Raw genomic sequence first — 15191 nt, 5'->3', positions numbered from 1 at the left:
CTGAATATTAAAATATTAATATCTCACAGTAGAAAAATAGCTGAATTGCAGGTCAGAATCCAACAGTCTATTTCCCCATTGCATACTTGCTTATATATAAAATGTATCATGTTAAATAATTCAAATGCTAACTTTATTTCTGTTTCATTTTATACTATGTGGAAAGGTATTATAAAATTATCAGTTTACTTAGAAGGATTCCACCAGTATTTAAGATTATTTGTATCAATATCTGAATAAATCAATAGATACTTTTAAAGCTTACAAACATGTATTTGGCAGTCTGATAACAGAAGGCTTTTTTGACCTGTCAAAGTAAGGCTAACAAACACCAAATTAACTGAAACACATTATAATCTCCTAATTTTCCTCTACGTCCCACTTGCAATCTTTTCTGCAACATTTAGTCCTTGAACCCAATTAAGCAAACTCCAGAGGAAGATTTCACTGAATTGCAAAACTCATGTCTCACCCAAGAACACGAAACAGCTGGATCAGATTTCCTAAAACACTCATCTTCCTGAACAAAAAAAAATCCTTTTGCTTACCTGGAAGAGATATTGACAACTGTATTGTGCCACGATCACAGATTTAGGTGAGCACAAACTAGTAGAAAAATTGACTTTTGCTTGATGCAATATACTATGTCCTTCCTCCCCTGAAACTAGTTCCTTATTCTGCAGAAGTATTTTATCCACCTAACTCAAGCCTGTTCAGAAACTACAGCAGTACTGCAGAAAGCAGCAGGTAGTAACAGGGGATACATAGCCTGAGCAGCTGCTGGCATTAATTCACGCTAATAATACAACCTCAAAGAGCATATCGAACAAGATACAGTACTGCTGTGCTTATCAATTTTTTAAGAGGGAATTTCAATGTGAATTTTAAACCCCAGATTATTTAAAAATTTACAAATTATTATTTTTTAAAACGAAGTAAATCCAGAAGAGGTTACCCTGCTTTTCTGCTAATCCTTAGGAGAAAAATTCCTCAATGATCTCTGTCAGTCACAATACCCAGCCTTGGCACCTCAGGCTTCTTCCTATGACAAACAGAAGCTTCCTTGGCTGGTGGGTTTTGGGTACTCTGAGCATATAGCCAGAGGGTGACGTCCTTGAAATTGCTCCCCTGCTTCCAAGATTTGGTTTGTGGTCTCAACACATTTTTAATAGCAAGTCAGCTCCAGCCTCACCACGTCCAGGAGCTCTCCAGAGGTGCCTCCTGCAGGCTGGGACTGAACCCTGCTCTGGGTCACAGCCACAGTCTGGGCAGCAGCAAGGCAGGACTGGGGGTGCTGCAGATCCCCTGTGTTCCCAGTGTACAGGTAGTCTGAGTTTGCCCGCTGGCAGAGTGCTCTTATTTTGTCTGTTCAATGGGAACTTTGCTCCACCATGTCATGTTCAAGACTTCCTTGCAGGCATCAGACTTTCCTTTCTGTGCAGTTGCTGGACATGAAATGTTCTAGGACATCTTAAAATCAGGCTTTGAGAATTCCAGCAAACAGCAATGAGGTGGTGGCCTTACATACTGAAGTCAAATAAAGCAGCAAAAGCCGAATTATTTTAAACAGCAAAATGGGTAGAAGGAAGAATTTGTCTAATTCCAATCGAATGAATGGGCTCTAAAGCACACACACATAAACTCAATTCTCTATATGACTTTTAGAAAACCTAAAACTTTTTGCAGAATTCTAAAAAATTACAAATTTTGATAAAAAGTGTTCTTGTATGTCTCCTAGGCTGAATCAATTAGAAATATATTTTTGGCTATGAATAAGTAGTAGCTGTGTCACTGAGGAACTATTTCCTCTCCATAATTTATGTGCTGATGCCAACAACTTTGGTTTGAGAGGGCAGGAGTCCTGATGACAAAGCATTTTTGGATTCTTTCCTGTCTGGCCAGGAATTGAATTGCTGACTTTGAGAGCAGGTAGCAAAGCTAATTTTGCTGAGGTTTTAACTGAAGTAGTAGAGAGAGGAGACAGTTGTTCACGGCTTGACTGATTGAAGATCATCTTTGGGAACAACAGCCAGATCTTTGCAGAATAAATCCTTTACTCTTCTGTTCTCTTAATATACGCCAAATCTCTACAGACAGAAGCACTAAGAATACTGAAATTAAATAGGTGATCTAAAGAAAAGTGTGGAAAAAGAATCTATTTTTGTGAATACGTGAAAAGTGAATTACAAAGGTCAATTAATTTTCATAGTTGTGAGATGGAAGTATTTAGATTTTTATATCTAACATAGCTGCTAGCTGGAATGTACAGCGGGCATTTTGAGAAGTGTGCAGTGCCTTCATTTCCATAATTCAGATGTTTTGTAATGACATGCATGCAGATAAATTAAACCATATAATCCACGTATTTAAAAAATAAATTATGATTAATCTACAAAACTGTCCTCCAACCTTCATATTTGCTGTGCACTGCTGTTTTTCAATCAAGAATTTGGATTAATGGAATTTAAAATAATTAAGGAAACATGTAGGTCTTGGTCAAGGCTTGGGCACATACACAATGAGCTTCCAGTGACTTCTCAGAAGGTGACTGTGTGCCCTTACAAATGGCCTGGTTATTTTGTGTTTGGGGTCTAGTAGTTCACAAGCAGCCAGGCCAAATTTCATTAAACAACACTGAAAACCAGCAATCTTTTCTATAGCAATAAATAATACATGAAAATGTAGCCTCAGGAGCTTAGGAAGGACTTATTGATGGTTCCCCTTATGAGTAATGCTCAGGCATATGGAATGTTGAGGAGACTGCTTATTGTTCACAGCTGTGGTTTCAAACATTTTGCAGTCAAAGGCCATATGAAATGGCAAAAAATATTTTAATGAAGTGTGTTACTGGATATAGCACAGGTGGAAAAATGTTGAAATAACTGCAGAAGAGATGGATATTGAAGACATTTTAAAATTAAATTGCCTCAAATCATTGTAGGGGACAAATTCCTAAGCACATGGGGGATTTAACAACAAAATTCCCAATGAAAGCACAAGCACAGAGCTTGGTGTGTTTAACTCTTGTTTCCTTTTGAAATCTTTATACAGTAATTTTATTTTTTTAATTTCCAGATATTCTAGTGTTACTAAACTCCCCATACACTGGTATCGTTGTCAGACCAACATCTGCCTAGAAAAAACAATTAATATGAATATGTGGAGCATAGCAAGTGCTTAGAAGATTGCAACAAACAGAGTAATTAGATAATTCTTGTCTACTTATATATCTGTATCAGTGATGTCTGTAGCTGCATTATTTGTATCCATCTGTCTCTATATAGACATAATTCAATGTGTTTCTGTGTTCTAACATCAAGAATGGAGTCTAAATAAATACATTAAGTGGAATTATTTCATTCTTTATAATTGCATTATCACAAAACTTTAAGCTCGAAATATTTTGCTGGAGTATTTTACAGAAAGAAAACAAAAATCCAAATCCTCCCCCCACCTCTGCTTCCAAAAGCTGCCTTTTAACTGATGAACTGTATAAATCTTCAGCAACATTGTGATTTTTGTTTCAGTACTTTCTCCAGGGATTCATCATTGATGAATTTATTCTTACCAAAAACCTAAATCCTGCTCATTTAAAGATAACAGTATCTTCCACTAAACCTGTCTCTATTCAGATATAAAAAGGCATTACCCTGCCAATAGAGAACTGACAACTTAATGAATCAACAATGAAACCTTAAGCCAGAGAGCTTTAAGGTGAGTAAGTCTGTTTTGATTATAATTTATTCACAGATCAATCTAAAGGTAATTGAGCATATTATGAACTAAAAAAGGTGCTTGTTTCCTAATGGCTAAAAGTGGAGAGAATCCTCCACTTCAGATTGCTGCAGTTTTTATGGGCACACCAGCAAGCAGCCTAAGCAGCAGAACAGGCTGGTGAACGGGGCAGTGCAATGGGCATCAGGTGACCCAGACTTCATTTCTAACTTGGAAACTGATCTGATCCTTACTCTGGGAAAATCCATGTATGTCTCCGTGATGTCGTCATGGGCTGCTTATGTGGGACCCGTCTGCTCCTAAGAGGCTGGATGCCATCTACCGTTAGAAGACACAGATGTCAGCTGGCACAGTGTATGGGCTTTGCATGGCAAGGTTTTGGCAGTGCTGGGCTACAGGGAGAGGCTTCTCCCGTGTCTGACTGAGCCAAGGGCAGCTGGCTCCAAGAGAGACCTGCCACTGGCCAGGGCTGAGCCCATCAGGAATGGTGGGAGTGCCTCTGGGATAACATGAATACGTCACTAGCAAAAGGAATATGAGGGAAAATGAGGGGCTGCAAGGGGTTGCAGAGGTGGCTGAGATACTGCACACCTTCTTTGCAGTCTTTGCTTCCAAATCCAGCCCTCAAGAATCCTTGACCCAGGAAAGCAGGGAGAACGTCTGGAGAAAGAAAGATTTCTCCTCAGCAAAGGAGGATTGAGTTAGAGACCATTTAGTCAAATTTGACATCCACAAGTCCATGGACTCTGATGGGATGCACCCACAAGTAGTGAGGAACTGCCAGAGATCATTGCTCAATCATCTTTCAAAGATCATGGCAGTCGGGAGAGATGCCTGGGAACTGGGAGAAAGCAAATGTCACACCAGTCTTCAAAAAGGACAAGGAGCACACGGGGAACAACCAGCTGGTCAGCCTCACCTCAAACCCTGGAAAGGCCATGGAATGGCTGATGCTGGATGCCATCTCTAGACAAAGGGAAGACAAGAAGGTCATCAGGACTAGTCAGCATGGATTCATCAAAGGAAAATCATGATTAACCAACCTGACTGCCATGGCCCAGAAGCCTTTTATTATATTTTCTGTCCTCTGTCCAGTTGAGGAGAGGGGTGATAGAGCAGATTTGGTGGGCACTTAACATCCAGCCAGGGTCAGCTCACCATGCAGAATTAAGTGTCATCATAAACCAAAAATTAGCAACAGCCTCCTGCAGTACTCAGTGGATTTGAAGTGTATGCTAATGAGATGGCAGCAAAAAGAACACTGTAACACAGTAATTTTAACTAAAGGATTATCAGGGGACAGTGGTCAAAAGGTAAAGGAAGAACTTGCATAAGTAATTCTAGGGATCACTGGCTAATGGACATTTTGGATAGCAGTATCATTTAATGATGGGGCAACATATTTAAAAAATACTGTTTCTCTCAGGTATGAATTTCCCACATTGAATGTAATTATTCCTTTTATACTTGAGTTTTGTCTCCAGACTAAGGTCTGAAGGCGTGTGTGTATTCATTTTTCAATACCTCCTCTCCTTTGCACTTTCAGTATGTAAACAATTTTAAGTGACAAAATGTCCCTCATAAATCTGGAAATGAAAGTGAAGCCAAATTGTCTTATTTCACATACTTTCTGGTTTTGAACTGTGGAAGTCTCTACTTGCACATAGCAAAAATAGGTGAAAACAAGAATAAAGACTGAAAAATATCTGGCAAACTGAACTACTTAAAGAGAGTACAAATTGCACTGCTGAAATATTCTCTACTGATTGCAGTAGAGATGCACCAAACAAAGGTCCACATATTTAATAGCAATGTAAACAGATGGATAATTGTCACAGCAAAACTTTGCCACATAGTAGTAAGCACTAGTGTGTTTTAGAAATCAAACAAGAGGTGACTCTTCTCTATGTCTTGTTTTTCGGAATAGATCTTTCTCTGAAATCTTTTAATCAACAGCTTTCCCTCAGACGACAGAATAAAGGAGGAGAAAATACAGATTTTCTTAATGATTGGAAAGAAAAAGGTGATCAATGACCTTGGCAGAATCACAGAATGGTTGAGATTGGAAAGGATGTCTTGAGGTCAGTCCAGTCCAACTCCCTGAGCAGAGCAGCATCAGCTACAGCAGGTTCCACCAGTTTGTCTGTGGGAGGCAGTGTTGAAAGCCTTGCTAAAGGTAATACCAACTGCCCTCTAATCTACCAAGCCAGTCATTTTCCCCTCCATAAATCTGTGCTGACTGCTGCTTTCCGATGAAGAACAGCTGATCTGTGGTTGGTTTTACTATCCTCCCCAAATGCCACTTTCTTCTGTAAATGAGCAGAAAAAACAGGCTTCATCCCTTTGCTGCCTTGGTGGGACCCACCTGGGAAGGTTTCTCATTGGCTTCAAGAACTGGGGAGACAAACAGCAAGGCAGGTAAAATCTAAGAGTGAAACACCTGGGGAGGCTACACAGCCAAGCAACTACCTCAGACACAGTTAAAGGTGTGAAGATTGCAGACATGAATTAATAGCTTTGAGGAGGGTAAAACAGGTGAATCTCTGAATGTGGGAGCCAATCAGATAAGGGAAACATTAACATTTAGGTGAGGTAGACAGTTGCCCTGCCCAGGAGCTACAAGAATTTAAATCAGGTTTGTATAGGTAATTTCATATGTCCAGAGTACAAAGGTTTTGGTAATGTTTAACCTCCATTTGTTCATGGAAAACTTCTATTTGTGGTGTATAAAGTTTTCCAGAAAAAGGAGTTTCAATTTTAATCTTTTTCCCCCCATTTGATTCTGAATACTTATTTATTCTTTCTAAAGTCTGATGTGCTCAAAATGGCTGCATATAATTGAATCCTTATTACATACTACATATATATGTAATACTTGCACATACATACTTTACACTATGCTACAATTTCCAAGCAGTGGTCTGCCTCCATCCTCTTGCAACTTTACAACAATAACAGCAACAAAAAGATTACTATAAAGTTTCCTGAAACAGTGTCTGCTTTCTTCCTTGTTCTCAGAGAATACAATGAAACATGACTCCAACATTTCCAGAGAGAAAGAAAACACAAGGTCCCAGTAACAAGAGCAGCACCAGAAACAACAACAAAATCTTGTCACAATGTCAAGGTAGCTTGTGTTCCTTCTGGGAAAATTAAAAAAAAAACCCAAAACCCCAACAATAACAACAACAGCTGAATTCTGTTCCTCTGAAGGTGGCAAATAACACACATTTTCATATTCATAGATATATGGAGAGAATATTTTGCACAAGCTTTCCCCACAGGTAAACTGCTTAACTAATGAAAGAAATGGAGAAAGTGAAGCTGTAAATTCTTACTCTGCTAGACATTTTTTCAGGCATTCAAAGCTAAATCCTCTTATATAGCTGCTTTTCTCAGTGTCAGTCCCATACACTGCCGTGGTCAGAGCTGGCACTAGGGTTCATGTCAACACCTCCAGCAGAGAATCCTGCAAGATCTTCCCCACAGCACGTGGGCAGAAGAGTGTCATGCAGAGGATGGGATACTTCACTCTGTCAAGTTTCCACCTGATAGAGAGTTTCTTGGGCCAACATTAGTTGTTGCAGCCCCTGGAGCTGCTGTGGTTAATTAGCAAGAAGCCACACGGACTTTGTCCCTTGTGTTAAAGGGTTCTCATGGCTCTGTTTCTTAGAGCTGAGACATTTCTGGCATCAGTGCCTTTAATGATGTGGGAATACCATCAAAATAAAGGACAGAAAACAACAATTATTCAGAAAAAATGAACTCTGCCTTTCAGTTCTTTTCATTTTTTTTCTTGGAACTTTTATTTGTTTGGTAAACAGCACTGTCTCAGTAATCTGCAATTACTGCCCATATACTTGTTCTGTAACCTCTGCTGCCCACAGCATGTGCATATACCATTGCATTTAGTTACTGAACTGTTCTGCCTGCTCTTTAAACCATGATTATTTAAAGTGGGTGAGCTAACCCCCAGCCCTTCAGTAACTCTGAGTCTAAACGGAACAATAATGTGTTCTAGGAAAACACATTGCAGTGACCTCACCATGAGATATACAGTGCCATGCTTGAATGTGCAGGTAGAAATATTATTTAAAATAACAATTATTTCTCTTTTTGAATTTTTCTAACACTGCCACAAATTTTTCTTCTAGCTCCAAATCACAAACAAATTGTTCTTCATGTTCTAATTCAAATGTTTGGTTTATATACACCAAGTGAGGGAAAATATTTCAGGATAATAGGCTTACTATAGTGCAGCAACAACTTACATTCTACAAATGTACTGAAGAAATGAAATATTCATCAATAAAACAAAAAAGAGTTAATATCTGAAGCAAGCTTAGACATTTACAATCAAAAGCCAGGGTGACATAGATGATAAGGAAAATGTTACCTTCTGGGGTAAGAAAAGAAGATACTGATACACATTACTGTGCTACTTCATGAACATCTGGCAGTCTGTCACTTAATAGACAACAACATCTTCTCTAAACAGAAGAGACTTGAATTCATCAGGGATTCCTGTAGTACAGTATGTGCTTAACTTAAGTACCTGCTTTCTGTGATTTCCATAGATTACCATATTCATGACACTGTGGAGTGAAAGCATTCTTCTCACTCTCTAACCAGTACATGGAAAAGAAATTAAAACATTGGCAGGCACTTTGTCTCCAGTTTGTTGGACACGTGAGGAAAGGACTTTCCACCCATTTATGCAGATGAAATTCTGTCAGCTAAGCAGCAGCATAAAGAAGATGTCAGCAGAATGGCTATTAACAAATATCTGTCAGGCGAGCAAATATAACTGTATTCAAATGTGTTTAGGAAACAGGAATCAGTATCAGTTGAGCCTTAGTGTTGGAAAAAACTTCGTTCAAGCAAGATTTTTTACTTTTACTGATACCTAAGTAAGAATAATCAGTGCAGTATTCACATTTTCATGTGTATCTATATACCATTTATACATACATCTATACATTCAGTTTATGCACGTATATGAATGCTGTAAATCACCTGATCACATGGAAAATGCCATTGCTAGATACTTTTACTCACCATCTCCAAGCTGGCTGGTAGCTGAGCTGTTGAGATCATTGTTAAAATCACGTTTGTTTGGATTTGACCATTTTCTTCTGGGGCTATATGTACTGATGGGACTAAGTCCAGCAGTCCTAGAACTCTGTGTTTTCTAGGCCCTTTAAAAGAAGCCTCAGAGATGCCAGCTAGACTATTAAAAGGGAAGAATAAATCTTGTCTTACAACTATGAGAAAGCATGGATATCCTTGCTGCTTATAGTGGTTACCGACTGGCCTCAATCACAGATACTGCTGACCCAGCAAGGTGAGCAGTAAGCTGAGTTTGCTAATTCCACTTGTGCTAAATGAGCTGGGTCAGGTACCAGGAGCAGCATAGCACTGTTTGAGAACTCTGAGGGCCAAAGAAGCTCCATATAAGGTGCCTAAATGATCCATTTGAATCTGTTCAAGAGCTCCTTGAGCAACTCAACCACAGAGCCCACCAATTTACCCCTGTGGCCAGGAGGAGATGAAAAGAGCAGTATCTGCATCTGCCTTAGCTCTTCTACACTCCAATCCAGCATCCCCTGGTGGAAATACAGCTCCAGACCCCGGAGTACTTATTGATAGCCTATGTGTGCACCAGGGCCATAGAAAACATTCACAGTCCAGTCAGTACTGCCCACCAAATTCATGCTCTCAGGGGAATGGGAGACTAAACAGAGAGGGCAACCAGCAACCTCCTCTTCCAGACTGTTGAAGAAATTGAGATTCTGAAAGCCACTCTGCAAGGCTTTCAATACATTCAGTAAAATAACTACTGCTTCCCCTGTGTGCAAAGAAAGTGCATTTCCACCACTGCTGTATGTATTTCATCTGCAAATTTGCCTGTCAAGTACTTTCTGCTAGCAATCAAACCTTCCAAAAGAGGTAAGAGCATACACTTTTCCCATCTGCTGGATCCTTTGCAGATTTCTGTTTTGTTTTGATTTTTGTTTATCCTGTCTTCTTGTTTTGATCTATTTTTTTTTTTTTTGCATGGAAACTCCAGACTTATTACCAAATGTCTATACTGTAAACAGCATATAATTTCAATATATCTAGAAATAAACTCCACTTTTCCCTGGTAGACTACACACTGCATAACTATACATATATTATTGAACTAATAGATTACTTAAATGCAAATCACTGCTAATAATTCATATCTAAGCCTTCTTCCACTTCAGATTCATTGTAATCCATCTCTTATGGCAGATGAACTACAACACTTATCCTCCTCCTGCACAGACTACAATACTTTCCCTCATTCATCTCTCACACATGTAATCCTTCCATCTCTGCTTCACACAATCCTAATTTAAATGTAAAGTATTCAGTGCAGACAAAAGAGCTCTACTCAACTCTTGCAGTTATGACCAAGGAGCCTACTGCTGCCTTTTAGTCTTCATATTCAATAACACAATGCCTTTCATCATCACCTCAATATCCTAAACTCACTAAATCTCATGCTAAGAGTCATAATACAAATAGTTCTAGCATTAATAGCAAGTACTTCCACCCTCAATAGTCAAAACTCCCACTTAAGCTGGTGAGAGGAAAGATGAGACAATGCTGAATAATCTCCTACGAAGAGTTTGGATATTCTGGTTTGATTAAGGCCTTTGAGCAGTTTTGAAATGTGACAAAGCAACACATAACAAATGACATTAAAAAAAGAATATAGCGAGATGAAAAAATTGGAATGGTGCACTAAAGGAAAGTGATAATAATTTTTATAATTTCAAGCTATTAAAACTTTTAAACAGATCTGAAAAGAAATAAGTAATTGCTAAACACTTTAAAATTAATATTACATCAAACTTATGAATCAAATATAAATAATACATTACAAAAGAGAGCTTCACTAAACTGATATAACTGCTTCTTATATCACCATCAAGCAGTGAGGAGACACCAACATGTAGGTACTAAAGTAACAGACAATATATAAAAAACAAATGTATAAAACCAGAAAAGTCCTCATTAGAGTCCAAGTCTCCCACAGTGCCTCTCTTGCATATTTATCTGTCTTTTTAACAGCTAAAGTATCTAAAGTATCATTATATTCTGAATATGGCATTACAATGGTCATATATTCTAAAATGCTAATTTGATTAGATTTTCACTCTAGTCAATCAGAGGAAGAATTTGATTTTTAAAAATCTAACATGCAAATCATTAGAAATACAGATTACAGGCATACATCACTGTACTTTAAAAAACTATCTTGTTTTAAATTACTGTAATAGCTTTAAAATGAGTTCTGATCATCTTGGTACTGCAAGACTTCACTGATTTGTATGCACAGTTAGGCTCGTGAGTATATGCATTCAGCTTGGCCTCTGCTATTAAGTAGAACCACAATCACATATTGCTTGAACAGGCCATTCCCTTTTTCACTGCTCATGTGCTCCTTGCAGATACACAAAGGTGATACATAAACTTTACCTATCACTTTGCACTGTGTACTCACTGTGGCTATCCTGCAGGTCGAACGGGCTGACGTGGCACAAGAAACCCTATAAATGCAAAGGAGCTCCTGCTGATCCTGCAAAGCTTCTCTGTGTGGCTCAGTGCGCAGGGACTTACCCTGACTGAGGCTGAGCCCCCGTGCAGTGACTGGGGCAAGCAGAGCCATGGCCCACGGGCTGCCCACAGCCAACCCACCCTTCTTGGGTGTGCACACCTGACATCATCCCTGGAGCTGCACAGCTCCCATGAAAAGTGAAACCCACCACACACTGGACAGATCTTTTGTGCTGCTTGAATAAGCTGTCCTGTCTCCAGCCATTCTGCACTCAGTTCCAGATAACAACCACAGGATGACCTCTTCCCATGGGAGTGATCCTGCAAGCCCTACAGAGCATTGCTACTCAAAATTATCTGCCATATTTAAAAATCTCATCCTCATTTACATTTTGGAAAAAAAATATTTTTATTTCTTCACATAATTCAACTTGTTAAAATTATGCCAGGTATTTATAGTGATTCAATCTACAGCTCAGAAACAAATCATCTGTGGCCATTTTGACCATTAAGACAGAGAGGGAAACAAAATTTTCTACTTAGTGCAGCTTCTCTACATTAATGCTGTCTACAACAGCAGTGCTGCTCTAAAGGTCACAGATGACATAATTTATGTTATTATAGATAATCCATGTCATCTGTCTGCCTGACTCTTTTTCTCCATATTTTTTAGAGGTGCTGTGTATTTCAATGGCTAAAGCTCCTAGGAGAGCTTCAGTCTGAGCAGCTTACAAAGGCAGGGGCAGGCACCACACAGGAGAGAATTGCTGCTTCTCCTCAGGAAGGCTGGGCCATTTCTTGCCTCCAGAGAACACGCATGAGCCTAAGTCTGTTCCCAAATATCCGGTCCGTCTGGTGCAGAGCACTCCAACAAGCCTTGACACCACTGCAGGGCAAACTGCAATTTGCTGCAAGGCAATGGCAGTGGTAGCAGTGATGAGAAGTGGACGAGATTTTTTGTTCCCAGGTTATTTGTACGAATGAACGAGTGCAGGCTCCAAATGCAGTTTGGTAGTGGGACTTCCAGGGTGCTGCACCCTGACTGCACCATCTGCAGCAACTGTTCAGTTGTCCTGATTTTGCGGACAGCAGCCTGGGTAAGAACTCAGGGGTGTACATCTCAATCCCTTCCAGATGCTGAGCAAGGCGAGTCACTGCAGGCTGTGGTCACTGAGGGGGTGCTAGTTCTGGCTTTATAAAACCCTTTCTAATAATTGATGGCCACTTTGTAGTCATACCTTTCTTGCCCTTAGGACATAAGGATCGATGTTTTCACTTGCACACGTGACTCCAGTGTATGTCAGCTGGACTGCTCCTACACTGCTGGTGATGTACAAGCCTCCTTGGAGGGGCTGTGCCCCGTGTGTGCCTCATGCCCCTGCCCTGCCTTGTGCAATGCAATGGCCTCAGCATTTACATGCTCAAGTGCTGCACCGTGGGGTATTTTGTACAGCTCCTTTATGCAGGAGAAGAGTCCAGCAAATTACAGCAGTTGTATTCATAGCATGCTTTTGTTTAGTAATCACCTCAGGAGACTGTACAGATCTGAAAAGTGTGGAAAGGTATTGTGAGATGGTTTATGAATCCCACTAATCTTCAAACTGACATTTTCAGGTGTGGGTCTACCCTGCATGGTTTTTACTTTTTAGGAGCTAGGTAATAGCCTTTAGGAGGTCAGCAATTATCCCGGTGCTCCAGGAGTCAAATGCAATTTCATCTCATTTTATTTCACTTTAGATTTATTGCCTTGGTCATTTCAAGCAGATAGATGAGAATGTAATCATGATCAGCCACAGCTTTTGCTGTTCTGTTTCTGCTCCTATACAGCTATGGCAGTGATCCCAGCCAGCTCCATTAGTTCTTCTTGCTGATACTGTTGGCATTCTTCAACCACAGTTTTGATATCAAATTGCATTTTCTTCTGCTGGTATCCACACTAAGGGACGTTCAAAAGATAGTTACAGTCCATAATTCTTACATCTAATACATTTGCAAATATATTAACATTGCATCAGAAACTGAAAAGACTTTTTTAAGATGCAAAGTGCATTACCACCTGCAGGTCTGTGTAATGCCTTGTTACATTGCTAAAAGACTGCATATGTACAGCTTCCCATCTTCTCTACAGCTGGCTGGCTGACCATCTGACCTGTGGCTCTGGAAAACCTCAGCAATGAGACTTGTCCTCTCCTTACTTTCATTTGCCTTAATGCTTTTTCTCTGAGTGCTGAGGACATTCTATCAATCAAGTGCCCTCCTGACTGCATCACTGGGTCCATTTCCAGCTTTTCTTTGCCTAGAAGACTTCCCAGACCTTTAAAACACCATGTAAATACTTTGCTATAGAGGCTCTTACAGAGTGCTACCTAGTTCAGCCAAGTGTTCTGACTTTTTGTCTGGAACTTTTGTGAATTGTTTGCTCCAGTTTTGCCACATGCTTCTTTCATTCATGCACTTCTTTAATTAAAAGCAGAAAATTTGTGAGTTATCTATACTTCCTGGTATTTTAATTTGTTCAGCTTTTCTTGGTAATCAACATTGTCCTAATGGTATTTTGATTGTTTCTATCATGTACATTTTTGATTGTTTTTATGCTGTACATTTTTGTCAGCAGTTTTAGACTCACAGAAAATGCCAACAAAGTCTTTGTTGTCTAGCATTTACTGATGTTTTAACTATCCAGCTGGCATTCAGACTCTTCTCTGCTTTAGTGCTGCTGCTCTTAGTTTAAAGTTCATGCTTCTGCAAACGGCACTGAAAGTTTATTTTTGCTCTTGTGTAGTGCATCAAAGCCAGATATGAGTGAAGTTGTATTTTCTGAGTCAGTTTGTTTTCCTGATGTGGTGAATTTTTCCTTTTTGCTACTGCAAGCAAGCTTTGGCAAAACAATCTTCTTGCCAATGCAAAAAATCCCATATGTGAGACGATTACCAGTCGATTTCTCTTCTCCGCTTTGTGCTAATGCATTTGTGTTTGCACAAAATTTTTCCTTTTCTATGCAAACCTTTTCTGGGCAGTTAAGGGCTTGTCTCTACTCCACTGGTGGCCTCAGCTCGTGCCCAGGAGCCCTGCATTGCTGCCGTGCTGCTGCATGAGCTCTGCGCTCACGGTTTAGCTCAGACCAGAGCACACCTTTGATGTGAATCTCTTCTTTGTCCCCACACACCACACCTCACTTCTTACAGCAGCAGCTGCAGATGCACAAACTGCATTTTATTTTGGATGAAATGAAACCTGAGTATGTGCTCCAGGGATGCAGCTGCAATGTGCTCCAGCTGCTAATGAGCATTTAGCCCATGAGAGCAGACAAGAGCTAGAAGTCAGTAAGAAAGCCGGGGATGCACACGGTGTGGACATCAGTCTGCAGCATCAACCATTTCACTCTGCAACCCTGTTCCTATCTGGCCTATTTGTTTGCACTACTCCTTAATGTAAACAGAACCTCTGGGTGCTCTCATTTGAACCACTGCAACTTTGTCCCACCTACAAACTGAAATCAGCCTCTGGGATGCAAAGAACTCATGGGTTAGCTGATTTATATCATCAGGAAAGACAGGGACTTACCATTTTTTCAGACCATCCATACTTGGGTAACACATATACACTAGTCACATCATACAAAAATATCTGTATTAGTCACACATTTATATCATTACATTACTTCCTATTATATCTTAGCTATTTCTGGAGATTTTCTAAAAATTCTGACTGCTTTTCTTGATTTTGAAGCCTCAGGCTGTTAGAGCTCTATTTCTGAGTGCAATTTTCACTAACATCTAATAGAGCTCATTTCTGTGTCCGTCTGTCCATCTTTCATGCCCAGTCCCATACTGCCATTACTTGTCTTTTTTTTCCCTTCAGAGTTTTTT

At 39.8% G+C, this 15191-nt stretch overlaps 1 protein-coding gene across 1 annotated transcript in view; it reads right to left on the bottom strand.

Annotated features, from left to right (window-relative positions):
- The window catches only part of DPYD (dihydropyrimidine dehydrogenase), a 339310-nt gene that overhangs the window by 13791 nt on the left and 310328 nt on the right, over positions 1 to 15191 (bottom strand). The gene's annotated exons all lie outside the window — the stretch shown is intronic.

This window comes from Vidua macroura, chromosome 9, assembly GCF_024509145.1.
Source record: "Vidua macroura isolate BioBank_ID:100142 chromosome 9, ASM2450914v1, whole genome shotgun sequence".
NCBI classification, from domain to species: domain Eukaryota; kingdom Metazoa; phylum Chordata; class Aves; order Passeriformes; family Viduidae; genus Vidua; species Vidua macroura.
This window is presented reverse-complemented; position numbering and strand designations above follow the sequence as displayed.